Raw genomic sequence first — 16,958 nt, 5'->3', positions numbered from 1 at the left:
ATACGACTTTGCTGCTTGAAATCGGATTCCTAATAAATCACGAAACAAAAAAGGTTCGAGAATTGAATTGGGATTTTGTCATACAACTACTAATCGATTTTGGGATTGAAGAAACAAAATTTCACAGAATTCGGATTTCAAAGGGTTAATTCAAGAAATCGAATTGAAGAAATTGTTTCATGAAATCGACCTCCTTCAAAAACTGCAAATACTCTGTTTACGGTAAATCTTGAAATTGGATTCCTAGTAAATAAGGATTTGCTTTTTGAAAAAAAAAAAAAAAACAATTGCCAAGGCTTTGTTGTTTACTGATTTCAGAATTTTAATTTTGGGATTTTGTTTTTCATGTTTTCAGAATTTTAATCTTGGATATTGCTGTTTTCGGACTTTGAAATTTGTTGCTTTGTCTTATTTGTTCGGAGATTTTAGAGCTAGACATTGCTGTATTTTTAGAGCTGGACATTATTGTTTTTTTAGAGCTGGACATTGTTGGTTGTTCTGTGTTTTCTGAAAGGTAAATATCCAATGTAATTAAATTTTGTATATTCTTCGTTCTCATTGTGATTTTTAAGTATAATGATTCAATCTTTACTAATAGTAAACAAAATGATGTTAATCTTTTATTTAGAAACATGGATCATGGTCTTGTGTAGGCCATAATGGTTGAAACCGAAGCAAATGATCACGCTATTGAACTACATGTAACTAAAGATATTGACACAAATGATTTCGTAGAAGCAACACGTGAATCTGAAAAAATTAACGATGTTGATGTGAACATTGAGAGTGACGACAATGAAGTTAATGATGAAAGTATATTGGGAAAGGTTTTCGATACCGCGGAAGATGCATATGACTTTTATAATGATTATTCGTTTTTACATGGATTTGGTATACGTAAAAATGACATATTTAAAAGCTTGAAAACAAATGAGCCTTTTCGGAAGATTTATGTATGCAACAAAGAAGGGTTCAAACGGATTAAAAAAACAATTCAAGTGAAAATGAGACAAAACGTCGTAGAGATGTTAGAACCGAATGTGAAGCAAGGCTTCGAATTACAATACAGAAGGATGGGAAATGGTTAGTGGACTTGTTTAACGACACACATAATCATGAATTGAGCATGACACCAACGAAGGTGATGAAGCATCGATCTCATAATAAGTTTCACCGTTCCATGGAATGTAAATCTCTTATGGTTGAACTTGGACAATCAGGGTTGAAACCTAGTATGGTTAAAAAGGCTATTAATGCAATGAAAACCTCAAATGAAGCCGATGTTACTTCAAAGCAATGTGCTGATGTCTTATCCGAGCAACGAAAACAACATAAAGGAAAAGAGTTTTATGGACTTATAAAACATTTTCAAGATAAAACATTAGTTGATAATGACCAGTATTTTTTCGTGGATTTGTGCGATGATGGGTGTCCTAAAAACATTTTCTGGGCTGATGGAAGATCACGAGATGCCTATACAAAGTTTGGAGATGTTGTTTTCTTTGATGTCACTTATATGACAAACAAATTCAAGATGCCTTTTGCTCCCTTTACTGGGGTGAATCATCATGGACAGTCTATACTTTTTGGTGGAGCATTACTAGAAAATGAAAAGGAGGAAACATTTGAATGGTTATTTGAGCATTTCCTCAAATGTATGTTTAACAAATATCCAAAAGCAATTATTACTGATCAAGACAAAGCTATGGGAAATTCAATAAAAAGAGTTTTTCCAAACACTCGTCATCGTTTTTGTGAATGGCATATCAAGAAGCATGAACCGGAACACCTCCGCCCTTATGTTTCCCGTTATAGTGATTTTCAAAAATCATATAGAGAATGGGTAAATAGTGAAACCATTGAAGAATTTGAAGCCACGTGGGAAGTTATACGTTGCAAATACAAACTAGAAAGTAATTGTTGGATAAGTGGCATGTATAATCAACGGATGCATTGGGTTAATGCTTACTTTAAGGATATTTTTTTGGCTGGTATGTCCATAACTGGACGAAGTGAGAGTATTAATTCATTTTTTGATGGATTTGTTAACTCAAGTACTATGTTGAATGAATTTGTAGTACAATATGACAAAGCAGTTGTGTCACGAAGGGCGGCCGAAGAAGATGAAGATTTCAAGACTATGAATTCGAGGCCGGTTCTGTCCTCAGTACATCCAATTGAAGCAAAAGCAGGTGAGTGTTATACCCGAAAGATTTTTGATATTTTTAAAAAAGAATGGATAGAAGATAATAATAATTTAACTCACGAGACACTAAGCAAAAGTACAGAAGAAAGCAAATATCAAGTTGGACGACTAGATGTTGATAAAACGTATTGGCGTATTGTTACTTTTCGTTATTTGAATCAAGTCAGCATCACATGTTCGTGTGCTAAGTATGAGACACATGGAATTTTATGCAAGCATAGTCTGTATGTGATGAAGAAGAGGCATGTTCAAACACTCCCTAATCATTATATTTTACCTCGGTGGACCCTTAATGCTAGGTACAAGGTAGGTAATGTTAGCATCAGACTCGGAGATATGAATACTGAAAATGAAGTTAGTACTTTCACATTATGGTGTGTCCGTTCAAATTTTAATAAACTAATTGAACAAGCAAGAGACTCCCCTTCGGAGATACAGAAACTTAATACGTTATTGATAAGTCTTTTAGAGGATCAAGTAGTACGAAAGAAATCTATATCTTTTGAGAATGCATCTCAAGGTTCTTGTATGGGAATTTCTCAAGTAGATATGATGCCACAGTTATTTATCCGTGATCCTCTTGGTCCAACTACTACAAAAGGGCGTCCTAAAGTTGCTAGTAGAATCAAGTCTCCTTTAGAAGCCCCCAAAAGGCGAACGTGCTCTTACTGTCAAGGATTGGGTCATTACGCTAGTAGTTGTTCAAAAAGAAAGGTACTTATAATAATAATAATTACTATTCATGATTTTAGAAGTATGATAATTATAATAACTATTTTTTTCATGTATCAGGCAGATGAATCGATACATGAGAAAGAAAAATGAGATGTGTTGTTTTTGTGAGCAAAAGAAAAAGCCATATGCTTCTTTATATATTTGACATTCTTTTTTGATTTATGATGTATGAATAATCTTGATATTTTTTATGTTTCTTAACATTTTTTATGTTTTCAAATGAAAATTGTTGATTAGTTCTGATTTGTCTGTTTAAAATTGATTGTTGGTTGTTATTATGGGATAAAAATGAATGTGTAATGCTAATATTGGTAAATAACGAAAGTATGATGCTATTGCGGGTTAAAAGTGAAAATATACAACCACAATAGGTTAAAAGTTGTATTAGGATGCTAATATGGGTTAAAAATGAAAATATTCAGCCATTATGGTTTAAAAATGAAAATATACAACCATAATGGGTTAATGGTGATATTAGGATGTTAATATGGGTTAAAAATGCAAATATTCGGCCATTATGGGTTAAAAGTGGAAACATACAACCATTGTGGGTTAAAATTGAAAATATACAGCCATAATGGGTTAAAAGTGATATTAAGATGCTAATATAGGTTAAAAATGAAAATATTCAGCCATTATGGGTTAAAAGTGAAAATATACAACCATTATGGGTTAAAAGTGAAAATATACAACCATAATGGGTTAAAAGTTATATTAGGATGCTAATATGGGTTAAAAATGAAAATATTCGGTCGTTATGGGTTAAAAGTAAAAATATACTACCATTATGGGTTAAAAGTAAAAGTAGGATGTCATTATGGGTTAACAATAAAAGTAAAAATAAAAGTTGGATGTTGTTATGGGTTAAAAATAAAATTGTATCCATGAACAAAAAAAATAAAAAATAAAGAAAGTCAATTTTGTCCCTATTACGCCTAAACAAGCGAACTATTATTTGTGCACACCAACGAATGATACATATCGCATAGACAAATGTGTTTAGTGAGGCTTGTACAAAACACAGTGACTAAATACAACCAAATAGGAAATCTGGAAAATAATTAAAAATCTGGAAACTAGGAACGTCAACAAAAAACTCAAATTTTATTAAGAAACATATCAATATCCATAAACAAAAAAAAAAAAAATCAAAAAAGTAGTATTACAAACACATTACTTTTACCAATCATATTACCAACAAAACATTAGAAATAAAAACATAAAAGGTAAACTAAAATCTCTAAAAGCAACATTGTTGAGGAAAGTTAAACTTGATAAAATCTTGAACTACAGTTTGGCTTTTTTTCAGTGTCATAATTTTTAGCTCCCATTTCAACTGCTAATAGAATTAGAAGATTTAAATTCTTATCTTTGGTACCCTCTTCAGCTTCATTACTGCTCTTTTCATTGTCAGAATACCCTGAATTCAGTTTGTTTTCGGGAGTTTGATGAGAGTTTTCACCATCACTTTAGGGTTGTCATCCAACATCATATTTGTGAAATAATGTTGTTGAAATGGCATTACTGCATTGTTTATGAGTGGTTATCTTCTGAAATAACGCTCCATTTTGGTTTTGTAGTTCTTGGTAAACCTGAAACAAAAAAAAATTAAAAAAAATATATCAAGAATCGAACAGGACGTGAGATGATGAGATAACATGACTAGACAAAAATTACAACTTTTTTTTACACCAACAAAAAAGGAGGAACAATGTGGGACTGAGGCAGTGTCGGGTTGCTTCTTACCTCTTCCCTAATGTGACTTGATTTTCAGGGAGTATGACTTTGTTCATTTTTGGACACTGAATAGGAGTCCGTGCTTTTGCTTTAAAGTAGTAAACTTGTTCAAAATAATGAAGGAGTGACATGTAATACTTGTGCAAGATAAAAGAAGCCATTGTGAAAAGTCATACAAATGGAGAATCTGAACAAGTTACACGTGGACCAAGGGCACAAAGCGTAAATTCACGTTTTGAGTGATAACACCCTTTCTCATAACAACATATGTTTTTTAAGCCATTTTGAGAAAAAAGTTCACTGGTGCATTTAATCAAACACCTGGTGATCAGATATCTCAATCTAATGAAATAAGTAAAAAAAAAAAAAAAAAAAAAAGGGAATCAATCTAATGTAATCTCACCTGATGCGCAGGTGGAGCAAATTGAAAAACATAAAATTGAAAAATGCCTCAATTTGTCACATGATTAATCAGAGTTGAATTCACAATCTTAGTTGGATACAAAGTGGAATTGAACGAATCTGGTTGGATAACGAGTGGAATTGATGAATTTGTTGGACAAGCAAGCAGCGAGATCGATGGATGTTAAAGAGTACACAAATTCTTGAAATAGTGAGGCCCGATTGAAAGATTCTTCGAACCAACTTGAAGCCACATGAAGCTCTTTCTTTTTTCGATACTGATCAATAATCGAATTTTAAATGTGGCTGAGAATATCCGGATTTCGATGGTGAAGGCTTGCGAAACGGACGACGATGCGAGGTTTGTTTTGGGGTTTTTGGTGAACCCATTCCCAGGAACCATCGTCGTGGACGGGTGAAGATCACGAATATGTTCCTCTTTGAATATGAGAAATAAAACAAAAACATTGTTTGTGGGGTTAATCAGAAACTCGATGTCTATAAAATAAAAACATAAAGGAAACGACACCGTATTATATATCGGGTACCTAAGCTTATGTCCTGCTGTGAGGTATACTCACTTTTCCCATATATATATATATATATATATATATATATATATATATATATATATATATATATATATATATATATATATATATATAAACACAAACTCACCACTACTAACCGAATAAGAAATTAAGATGCTTACCTCCATGAGTCCTACTTATTGGTCGCTTTAATTTAGCTTGTCATGAATGAGGGTGAGGTAGAACGTAGAATTCGTCGATTGATTAGAATCAGGATCAGAGGGAAGTGTCGCACACACTCGTAGTAACATTCATTGTCAGTTATTGTTGTTTCCGACTGGGTCAAAACGGGGAATAAATGAAATTGGGCAATTAAATGATTTTGAGCTAAGAATATTGCAGATAGTGGGCTTAAATTCTGCAAAAAATTAAAACAGTCTAATAATGTGAATAGCGAGATATAAACGAGATATCAGTTTTGAAATAGCGGATAAATTGTGTCCTTTATCGGCGGTAATCTCGGAATCGCTATTTTGAACCGATATATATATATATATATATATATATATATATATATATATATATATATATATATATATATATATATATATATATATATATATATATATATATATATATATATATATATATATATGAAAAAGTGAATATACCATTAAAGGTATATAAGCTTAGATATTCAAACGCACCATAATACATCGTTTCGTATCATATATGCATTATAGTGTTCTTAAAGTTCAACCCTAACTTGATTTACTTTCAAGGTTTTCTAAATTTCACTATTATTTTCCTCTTATATCATATCTTTCTGCCAAACACCTACTATGTTATATATATTGTAGTTGAAAATGAAAATTATATAAGAGGAAAATAACTGTGAAATTTATAAAAAATTTGGAAGTAAATAAAGGTAGAAATTAAATTTTAGGAACTTTGGTCGATTACAATATATGTATGATACAAAACGATGTTGTATGATTAGTTTGATATGTATCTTTACTACTTATAAAAGAAATCTAATTATTTCTATAAATAGATTGAATATAATAATATTATTTTTTAAGACGTCCAAACTATTAAGCTTGAAGTACAACCCATTTATAATATAATAATATTAAAACTTTAACCCTATCATTTATCCCCTAAAAATCTCGTATCAAATTAATAGAAAAATTAATTTGCAAATTGAACCCGTCAATCTCAACACTTCAACCATTTGAAGCGGTCAATGTCAACAATTTATAGAGGATCTTTTTTCTCACATTGGTAACAAGTCATCTCATAATATTTATCTTCGTAATCCCTTCAAAGTAAGAAATATACGCACACTCTCTCGAAGAACCCTAACCAGTAACCAAGACAGTATAACCACCACCACCACAGCCGCTCTGCCTCCTTCCGCCTTCAACCAACCACTATCACGACTACCGCCATTCCTCTCACCCACGGCATGAACTTTCTTTTGGAACATAACATTTTTCTTTAAAAAAATATCGTTGAAAGAAGCTATTTGTCCCCGCTGCTGTGCGCGGGTAACAGCTAGTATATATATATATATATATATATATATATATATATATATATATATATATATATATATATATATCGGGCTATGTTGTTTTGTTTCTTACATCTATTGTTTGCTAGAATGAATAGATTTGAACCATTTTATGGAATATAATCAGTAGTCATGATCTGAGAGTCTATGATATTACAATGGAATAGCATGTACCATATAATTACACAAATTTCAGCATAAGGGTATTCTTGACAATTAACTATATTTAAAAAAGAAAATTTTTGGATTTTTAGGGATAATTAATTCTCATAAATTTAAAAATCTAGATTTTTTATATTTATTCAATTTTAATTCTAAAGTAATTTGTAAACATAACCGATTTTATTCCGTCAGAATGTTTTTTTTTGTTAGAATGATATTCTTTCGGAATTTCATTCTATTAGAATATTATTGAAAAATAATATAATTCTTGAATCCCCGGTTGAAGAATAACAACCTGTTAATATATTCTTATACATTCAAACTTAAATTCAAATTCTTACATATTCTAACAGACTAATAGTCTTATACATTTTAATATAATTATACATATTCTAAAAGAACATCAACAAAAATGAATAAAATTCTTAAAAATAACAACATTCTTAAATTATGAGTGAGATCAAACTTTTATTTATTTTTCAAGTTATTCCTATCATGTATTCAACCCATATTCCATCCATTCATATCACAAATACAAAAAAACAAAGAATGGTTAAAAGCATGTTACTTGCAATTCCTTTCACTTTATATATGATGACAGAATATGTATAATATGATAGAATCCATATAATACATTCTAACAGAATACATAAAATACATTCTAACAGAATACATAGAATACATTCTGCTAGATATAACTTTAATCGCCACTATAAATGATTAAAAGCATGTTACTTTCAACTTTCAATCGTATTTCTAGATGATGAAACTTAACAGACCAACAATTTTCAATTTAACATCAAGATCCCTACAACAAAACTTTTCCCGATAGTATGACATGGAAAATATTGGTAATTGTTTGCAAATATACTTGTTTTTTTAACTCCTTTCCAAGTCTTTCTCTGGTATGAGCAATATTTGATTCATTCTTGAAGGCATTCTGACAGAATAATGTAACATACACATATTAAAATCGTGTTTTGTAATGAATAAAATTGTGAAATATTATGTAAAATTGAGTGTTGAGTTCTAACAGATGGTTTTTACTAGAAATAAAGTAAAATTATGTTTAGAATCACTTAGAAAATATTGGAAGTCTTATGAGATTCCAATTAAAAGCCAAATAGTGAAATTTAGTGAAAATATGAAATTTTAAATAAGTAAAGTTTTATTATTTGATGTTGTATAGAATCTCGTTAGAAAATTGTAAGCGAAAACGTCGTCAAAATCCGAGTTATAACGAAAAAGTTATGACCAACCGAAGATCCGCGACAAAACCGGCACGTCACCGAATGACATAAAAAGTGAGTTTTGGATAAACTACTTTTTAGCCTTAGTAATCTAAATGAAAGTCGTAGTATTCGTTAAACCGAGAAATTCGATAAAAAGAACGCCAAAATCTGACTTCGTATGATAAAGTTATGATTTTTCGAAGTTTCAACTTAGCAGTAGACAGCTAAAAACTCGAATTTTAGATCGAGCGATATTTAATCGATACATCCTAAACGAGAATCGAAGGTCTCATCATATGTAGTACAACGGTAAAAAGTCTAACGAAAACGGATGTCAGATGAAGAAGTTATGAATTTTTAACGGATTTTCCTGTCCCTGTCTGTTAAAAATAATAATATTAAATATAAATTCAAAACTAGCTGAAAAAGTCTAAACGAAAGTTGTAGAGCGTAATTTTAGCTACGCGTGCATATGAATAACATCAAAAACGGAGCTCGTATGCAAAAGTTATGAATTTTAGAAGTTCGGGGCACGAAAAGCACGAAGCAGCAGTGTCACCAGAGACGTGGCCGATCCGAGAAGCTTCACGAGTCGCGAGCTGAGTGGACCGAGGTGCGAGCCAATCTGGATCCGACGTGCGCTTCGCATTGCCTTCGCCACCGAGCTGCTTCGCTGCTTGCTTCCGACACGTGTTCTTCCCTGATTCGCCGAAGCCGAGGTCCAGCAGGAGCGAGACACGCCTCACCTACCAACCTTGCAGGTGAACCTCGCATCCGAGCCTCCCCTCTCGCGCCACCTGCTTTGCTCCACTGCTTCCACCAAGCCCTTTGCTGCTTAAGCTAGCTCGGAACCTCGACCCTATATAAAGAGGACCTGCGAACCCTTCCGACTAACTTTCAAAATTTGCCACTTTTAGCCCCTCTTTCCATATTTTCTTCATATTAACTTTCCCCGAAGCCCAGAAATCAATTTTAGCACCCAAACCACGTCCCGAGACTCCCGAGAAGCCCGAAAATTTTATCTTTTCGGTTTTGAAGCCCTACCTTTGCAGAGCCCGATTTTCAATCAAGCTCCCGGTTTTCAACATTAAAAGGCGTATTTAAAGCCGAAGTGCTGTCCAAATTACTAGTTTAACCCCCGGTTAACATAAAGTGAGTTCAATATATAGGAACAATTGTATGTTATGTGTTATATGTGCTATGTGCTTTTCAGTATTATCATTCTGAGTTATTTTCTCGTGTTATTCGCTATGTTTATAGCAATTGTAATAACTTTGACCATGTGATCAGTGAAAGGACTTAGATTCACATTGGTACTGGTATGTAGTCTCTGGCCATGTAGAGCATGTCTCCGTAAGAGAATGAATTCTATTCTATGGCATTGGAAAATGGTTAGACAGGACTGTAAGCCTGAAATCTAACAAGATGTTAATCAGAAATTGCATGTTTTCTATGCCATTTGGGCCAAAGCTTTATTGATGTATATCAAGAATTGAAAAGAATATTTTTGAATAATGTCTTTGATTGATATGAATGCTTGTCACATGATCTCACATACATCTTGTTGTTCCTCTTTTCTTTGAAACATTAAAGTATATATATATATATATATATATATATATATATATATATATATATATATATATATATATATATATATATATATATATATGGCATAATATTATATTGTATCTATTTTTGAACTCACTAAGCGTCTCCGCTTACCCTATCAATGTTTAACAATTGCAGGTGATAAATAACTAGTATGTTTACATACTATTGAAAGATGTAGAATAGTTTGTAATAGTACTTTTGTACTAGTTTTTATGTTAGTATAAATTACAATATCCTGGGTAATAATGTAATATATATATATATATATATATATATATATATATATATATATATATATATATATATAACACTTTGTAATAGAAGGTTTGTATCCAATAGTTTGTAAATCCTTTATATCAATGTAAAATATTTCTTTTATGAATATGCAAATAGCATGCTTTGGAGTAATGATAATGTGAAATATGAAAGTTTGGGTCTTTCAAAAATACGAAAGTTGGGGTCTTTCAACCATGGTATCAGAGCAGTAGTTTAATTGAACTAAATTCCACAGATTGGTATTTTGACTTAAACTATAGGAAGTTCAATATATGAACTTAATCACTGTAAGTATGGGGATACAAACCATAGGAAATATATAAGTAAAAGTATTAGGTAATAGTAAACCCTTATATTCTAAAATACTATCTTACTCTGTATTTCAGATCGATGGCTGAACAAGTAAGTAGCCATACCCCTGATGTTGGTGGAGATCCTCAACCCGAGGAAGTGAATACTCCAGTATCTCCTCGTGAGGAGCGACTTCTAGGTAAGCTTACCAGTGTTATTCGACAAACTTTCGAAGAACACAAAAAGAATGATGATAAAGGAAAAGAGAAAGTAACTGGAGAATCTTCAAGTGGAAAGTTGAAGCGTCCCTCGTTCAAAGATTTCAAGAGTAGTGGTGCTACGGAGTTTTCTGGTGTCCTTAATCCTATAATTGTTCTAACTTGGATTCAAAACACCGAGAAAGTATTTCGTATTTCTCATGTGGATGATGAAGACAAGGCTATTTATGCTTTTGCAATGCTCATTGGAGAAGCTTTAGTCTGGTGGGAAGCAACATATGAAGCTCTCGATGGATGTGACCAGGAGAACTTATCCTGGGAGTTGTTCAAGACTCATGTGTTAGAGAAGTATTGTCCTGTAGATATGAGGAGAAGATTGGAAAAGCAATTCCTCGAGCTTAAACAAGGAGGAATGACTGTGAATGAGTATGAAACTCAATTTAATCAAAAAGCAAGGTTTGCTACGAAGTATATTCCAACTGAAGACGAGAAAATTCAGTTATTCATGGAGGTACTACGACACGAAATCCATGATTTCGTTGTCAACCGAGATGTTCTGTCATTCGATAAAGCCGTTGAGTATGCTCGAAGGCGTGAGCATGACTTAGAAATACGTGGTGCCACTCTTACTATTCCAAACCATCCACATTCTGAAAGAACTACTTCTGCTTCCACTATTCCACCAGCTCAATCTATTCGAACTGATCCTAGCAAGCAAGCACAATCTCAGAGTGCTTTTCGTGGCCGTGGTAGGTCACAATCTTTTTCTATTCAATCACCGTCATGTCGCGTTTGTGGAAGGAACCATCCGGGTCAATGCAAAATAGACAAGGAATTCATTATCTGTTATGGGTGTGGAGAAACAGGTCATATCAAGCCAGCTTGCCAAAGGAAGGATGTGACTTGTTATGCATGTGGTATTACTGGCCACAAGAAGCGTTTTTGCCCTACTCTTACCTGCCAAGTGACGGGAAGTCAAGATTCTGTTCAACAACCAGCGAGAAGTCAAGTCCCTGTCCAACAACTGAAGAATAGTCTAGCTAAAAAGGTGGAGGTGCCTGATGTGTGTGAAACAAACTAGTTTTAATCCTACTAACTTAGACACAAAATAAACACACGAAAGGCAGTGTACCTATCGATTAGTAATATAGTTCAAGCAAGTAGGGTATCGAACACAGGGAACGGTAAACAATTAAAATAAATGCTAATATTATCTAAATAAAACAAGTAAAAAAAAGAGTTTTCTCTAGTTTTGCAAGACTAGAAACTTAAATACTTTACTAACACGCAAACTAAGCAACTAATAGCTATGAAAACAAAGATCAACTAAATTCAATAATTAAAAAGGCCTTCTGTTTAGGTTCGAATCATTTGTTCCCATGGATGATTTTATGATAAATATATCGAATTAATTCTTCATTGGTTACCGACTAAAGTGATTAGATTCACATTCGCTATAGCTAATCCTTAGAAAACAGATTAATTCAAGCAATGACCAGTTGTCTAAATTAATGAATTTCCTAATTTGTTGATTCGGGTTTAGAAAGACTTGTAATTAGCTAATCAAATTGGTTATTCAATTAACCTCTTGTTGATGGTGTATCACACAAGCTCACACATTAACTTACCTATCTTCAAGTTAATTCTAGTTTCACATTCGTTATTCCTAGACATACAACTATGTGGTCACGTAAATCATATGAAATTAGCAACTAAGAGATGTTCATACAACTTAATTACTGATTTATTAACAGAAGAATAGTTATTGTTAACACATAAGGTTCTTTAACAAGCTTAATAAAACATAATCACCAATTAAAATTAATCCTAATCAAATAATCAATCCATGTTCACAAATTCATCTACCTAAACAGAAGTTATGAGTTTTTAGCTCATGATTACAGCCAAAAGAAGCACAAAAACGAAATCAATTGGTAAAAACATAGTTCAAACAAGAGATTAGGTAAGAGTAAACTTGATTTTGACTTGATTCTCCTTAAAATTGAATGTAGGGTTGATTCCCATGCTTCCCACGCTCCAATAGCACCTTTAGTCGACAATTGGCCTCCAAGGGTTCATCTATATGCTAGGGTATCGATCTGAAAGTCCCTTTATATAGATTTTCACAAAACAGGGGCTACTCGGCAAGTCCATTTACCTACTCGGCGAGTCCATCACTTAAAACCCGTGTGCGGCAAGTCAGCGCGTCTAGAATCGCGAAACTTCTGACCAACTCGGCGAGTAATCGACCCTATTCGCCTAGTACGTTTTGAATCAGAATTTTCTCAAAACAAGAAAGTCGTCCGAAATTGTGTCTACTTTTCAGAACATTTTGAATCTCGTCAATCGGAGTTACGGTTCATGAGATATGGCTAAAACACTGACGAGGGGTCAAACTGTCCAGCAACGTCCTTCTTTCTTCAAAATCCAATATCCAAGCCTCCGATCGCTAGTTCCGCTTCCTTTTCCTTCCGAGCATTTCATTATTGCTGAAAAATGAAATTCTAAACTAATTAAGCACCTTTTGTTCATTAAATGAGATAAAATCAACATAAAGTATTAAGATAATGCATGAAGTTTATAACTAAATATGCCCATATCAGTGCCAAAAGCTAAGGGTCGTGCATTCCAGATTACCGCAGAGGAAGCACGTGAGGACCCAAATGTCGTGATGGGTACATTTCTTGTCAACTCTAGACCTGCTCACATCTTATTTGATTTTGGTGCCTCAAATTCTTTCGTATCTTATGAATTTGCGCATTCTTTTCAAACTGTTTGCTATGCACTCACGCAACCATTTCACGTAGATACTGCAAGAAGTATATCATTACTTGCTGATAAAATCTATAGGGATTATGTCATATAAATTGAAGGCTATAATTTTCTTGCTAACCTAATCCCTATCTCCTTGCCCAATTTCGATATTATTCTCGGCATGGATTGGTTGTCAAAGAACCATGCAGAACTCTTGTGTTACGAAAAGATGATACGCATTCCTATTGAAGAGAAAATTCTATTCATGTCTATGGTGAATAAAGAATCTTAAAAATAGTCTCTTTCCTCAAAGCTCGTAAATTCATATCGAAAGGTTGTCCTATTTATCTGGCCTATACAGTTGACATCTCAAGAAAGGAAAATAAAACTGTAAATGATATTCCCATTGTTAACGAATATCCCGATGTTTTCCCCGATGATCTGCCTGGACTTCCTCCGGACAGACAAGTAGAATTCCGAATTGACCTTGTGCTTGGTGCTGCTCTGATCGCAAAGACTCCTTATCGTCTTGCACCAGCCGAGATGAAAGAAATGATGATCCAACTGCAGGAATTACTTGACAAAGGCTTTATTCGACCGAGTACCTCTCCCTGGGGTGCTCCAGTATTGTTTGTCAAGAAGAAGGATGGATCGATGCGAATGTGCATTGATTATCTTGAGCTGAATAAAGTGACTATCAAGAACAAGTACCCACTACCTCGCATCGATGATTTATTCGATCAACTTCAGGGTGTTAGCTATTTCTCAAAATTTGATTTGAGATCTGTCTATCATCAGTTGAAAGTACAAGAGCAAGATGTACCGAAGACTGCTGTCCGTACTTGTTATGCGCATTTCGAATTCCTTGTCATGCCATTTGGTTTGACAAATGCTCATGTTGTATTCATGGATATGATGAATCGAGTGTGCCACCCAATGCTCGATAAGTATGTCATTGTATTCATTGATGATATTCTAATGTATTCCAAATATGAAGCCGATCATGCCGTTCATATTCGTGAAATCTTAGAACTTCTTCGAAAAGATAAACTTTATGCTAAATTCTCGAAATGTGAATTTTGGCTCTGTCAAGTTCAATTTCTCAGCCATATTATTTCTAGTAACGATGTATATGTAGATCCCATCAAAATCGAAGCCATTCAAAATTGGGAAGTGCCCCGTAATGCTTCGGAAATTCGAAGTTTCTTAGGTCTCGCGGGATATTATCGGAGATTCATTAAAGACTTTTCTCGTATAGTCGTACCCCTCACAAGCCTTACACGGAAGGAAGTGCAGTTCGAATGGGGTGAAGATCAAGAAAAAGCTTTCTCAACTCTAAAAGATCTTTTGACTCATGCTCCCATCTTATCACTCCTAGAAGGTAATGATGATTTCTCTGTATATAGCGATGCTTCAAGATTGGGACTCAGTTGTGTGTTGATGCAGCGTGGTAAAGTGATACCCTATGCCTCAAGACAACTAAAAGATTATGAAAAGAATTATCCCACCCATGATCTTGAACTCGTTGCACTAGTATTTGTCCTAAAACTTTGGAGACATTACCTTTTTGGTACAAAATGCCAATTATTTACCGACCACAAGAGTCTCAAGTATATATTCAGTCAGCAAACTCTGAATATGAGACAACAACGAGCCATGGAGCTGATCAAAGACTATGATTGTGAAATCTTGTACCATCCTGGAAAGGCTAATGTGGTTGCAGATGCACTTAGCAGGAAAGTTTATCGTAATAGTATGTGTTATACTATTACTCATACTATGGTGAAGTTCACCATTCTTGATGAACTAGAGAAGTGGCAAGTTGAAGCCTTAAAGTCAGAAAATGTAAAGAAGGGAGGAATGGTACATTATGCCGATGTTTTACTTGATGATGCACGAGGACTAAAAGTATTTAAGAATCGGCTATGGATTCCAAAGATTGGTGGATTAAGACAGAAGACTTTGGATGAAGCTCATAAGTCTAAGCTATCAATACATCCTGGTACAAGTAAAATGTACTATGATGTAAGAGCTGATTATTGGTGGCTTGGATTAAAGAGAGACATTGGAAGATATGTACATGAATGCTTAGTATGCTTACAAGTCAAAACAGAACACCAAATACCTTATGGAACTCCAGAAAGCCTTAGTGTTCCTGTATGGAAGTGGGAAGAGCTATCCATGGATTTTATTACCAAATTGCCAAAAACTGCTAGACAACATGATAACATTTGGGTAATCGTCGACCGTTTGACTAAGAGTGCACATTTTCTCGCCATGCGTGAAACGGCTCCAATGGAGAAATACGCACAAGTATACTTGGATGAAATTGTTGCAAGACATGGTGTGCCACTAAAGATCATTTCCGATCGCGATACTCGCTTCACTTCTCACTTTTGGGAGAGTATGCAATGCGAATTGGGATCTCGAGTTGCTCTCAGCACCGCTTATTAGGGCTGTAAACGAACCAAACGAACACGAACAAGGTCTTGTTCATGTTCGTTCATTTAAGTTAGCCGAACAACAAACGAACACGAACGGATAAACGAACGAGATTTTTTTGTTCATGTTCGTTCGTTTAACAAATTACTTTGTTCATGTTCGTTCATTTATGTTCGTGAACATGCTAAACGAACATAAACGAACAAACATAAATGAACAAAGATAAAAAAAAAACACAATTGAACTTATATGAACATAAACGAACATATAATATAGCAATATAATAAAAAATAATTGAATATAGATGAATATAAATAAACTTAAACGAACGAACATAAATGAACATCATAAACGAACGTTCACGAACATAAATGAACGAACGAGATCATTGTTCATGTTCGTTCATTTAACTAAACGAACGATAATTTTTGTTCATGTTCGTTCATTTATTAAATAAACGAACATAAACGAACTTCCCGCCGAACAGTTCACGAACGGTTCGCCGAACGTTCAGTTCATTTACAGCCCTACCGCTTATCATCCTCAGACAGAGAGAACAATCCAGACAGTACAAGATATGCTTCGTGCATGTGTTTTGGAGTTCGATGGTAACTGGGATAAATACTTACCGCTTGTTGAATTTTCGTATAATAAAAGCTACCACACTTCAATGAAAATGCCACCATATGAAGCCTTATATGGTCGCAAATGATGTACACCATTATGTTGGCGTGATGTAGGACAGAAGATCCTTGGAGGCCCTGAAATGATTCAAGACACCAC

General features: G+C 33.8%; 1 pseudogene; it reads left to right on the top strand.

The window, feature by feature from the left end:
- The first annotated feature begins 659 nt into the window (after positions 1-659).
- LOC145010687 (protein FAR1-RELATED SEQUENCE 5-like) lies at positions 660-3,031 on the top strand (annotated as a pseudogene).
- The last annotated feature ends 13,927 nt before the right edge of the window (positions 3,032-16,958 follow it).

This window comes from Lactuca saligna, chromosome 8 (genome assembly GCF_052625555.1).
Source record: "Lactuca saligna cultivar CGN05327 chromosome 8, ASM5262555v1, whole genome shotgun sequence".
NCBI classification, from domain to species: Eukaryota; Viridiplantae; Streptophyta; class Magnoliopsida; order Asterales; family Asteraceae; genus Lactuca; species Lactuca saligna.
Note: the sequence above shows the minus strand (reverse complement) of the source record. Positions and strands in the feature narration are given on the sequence as shown.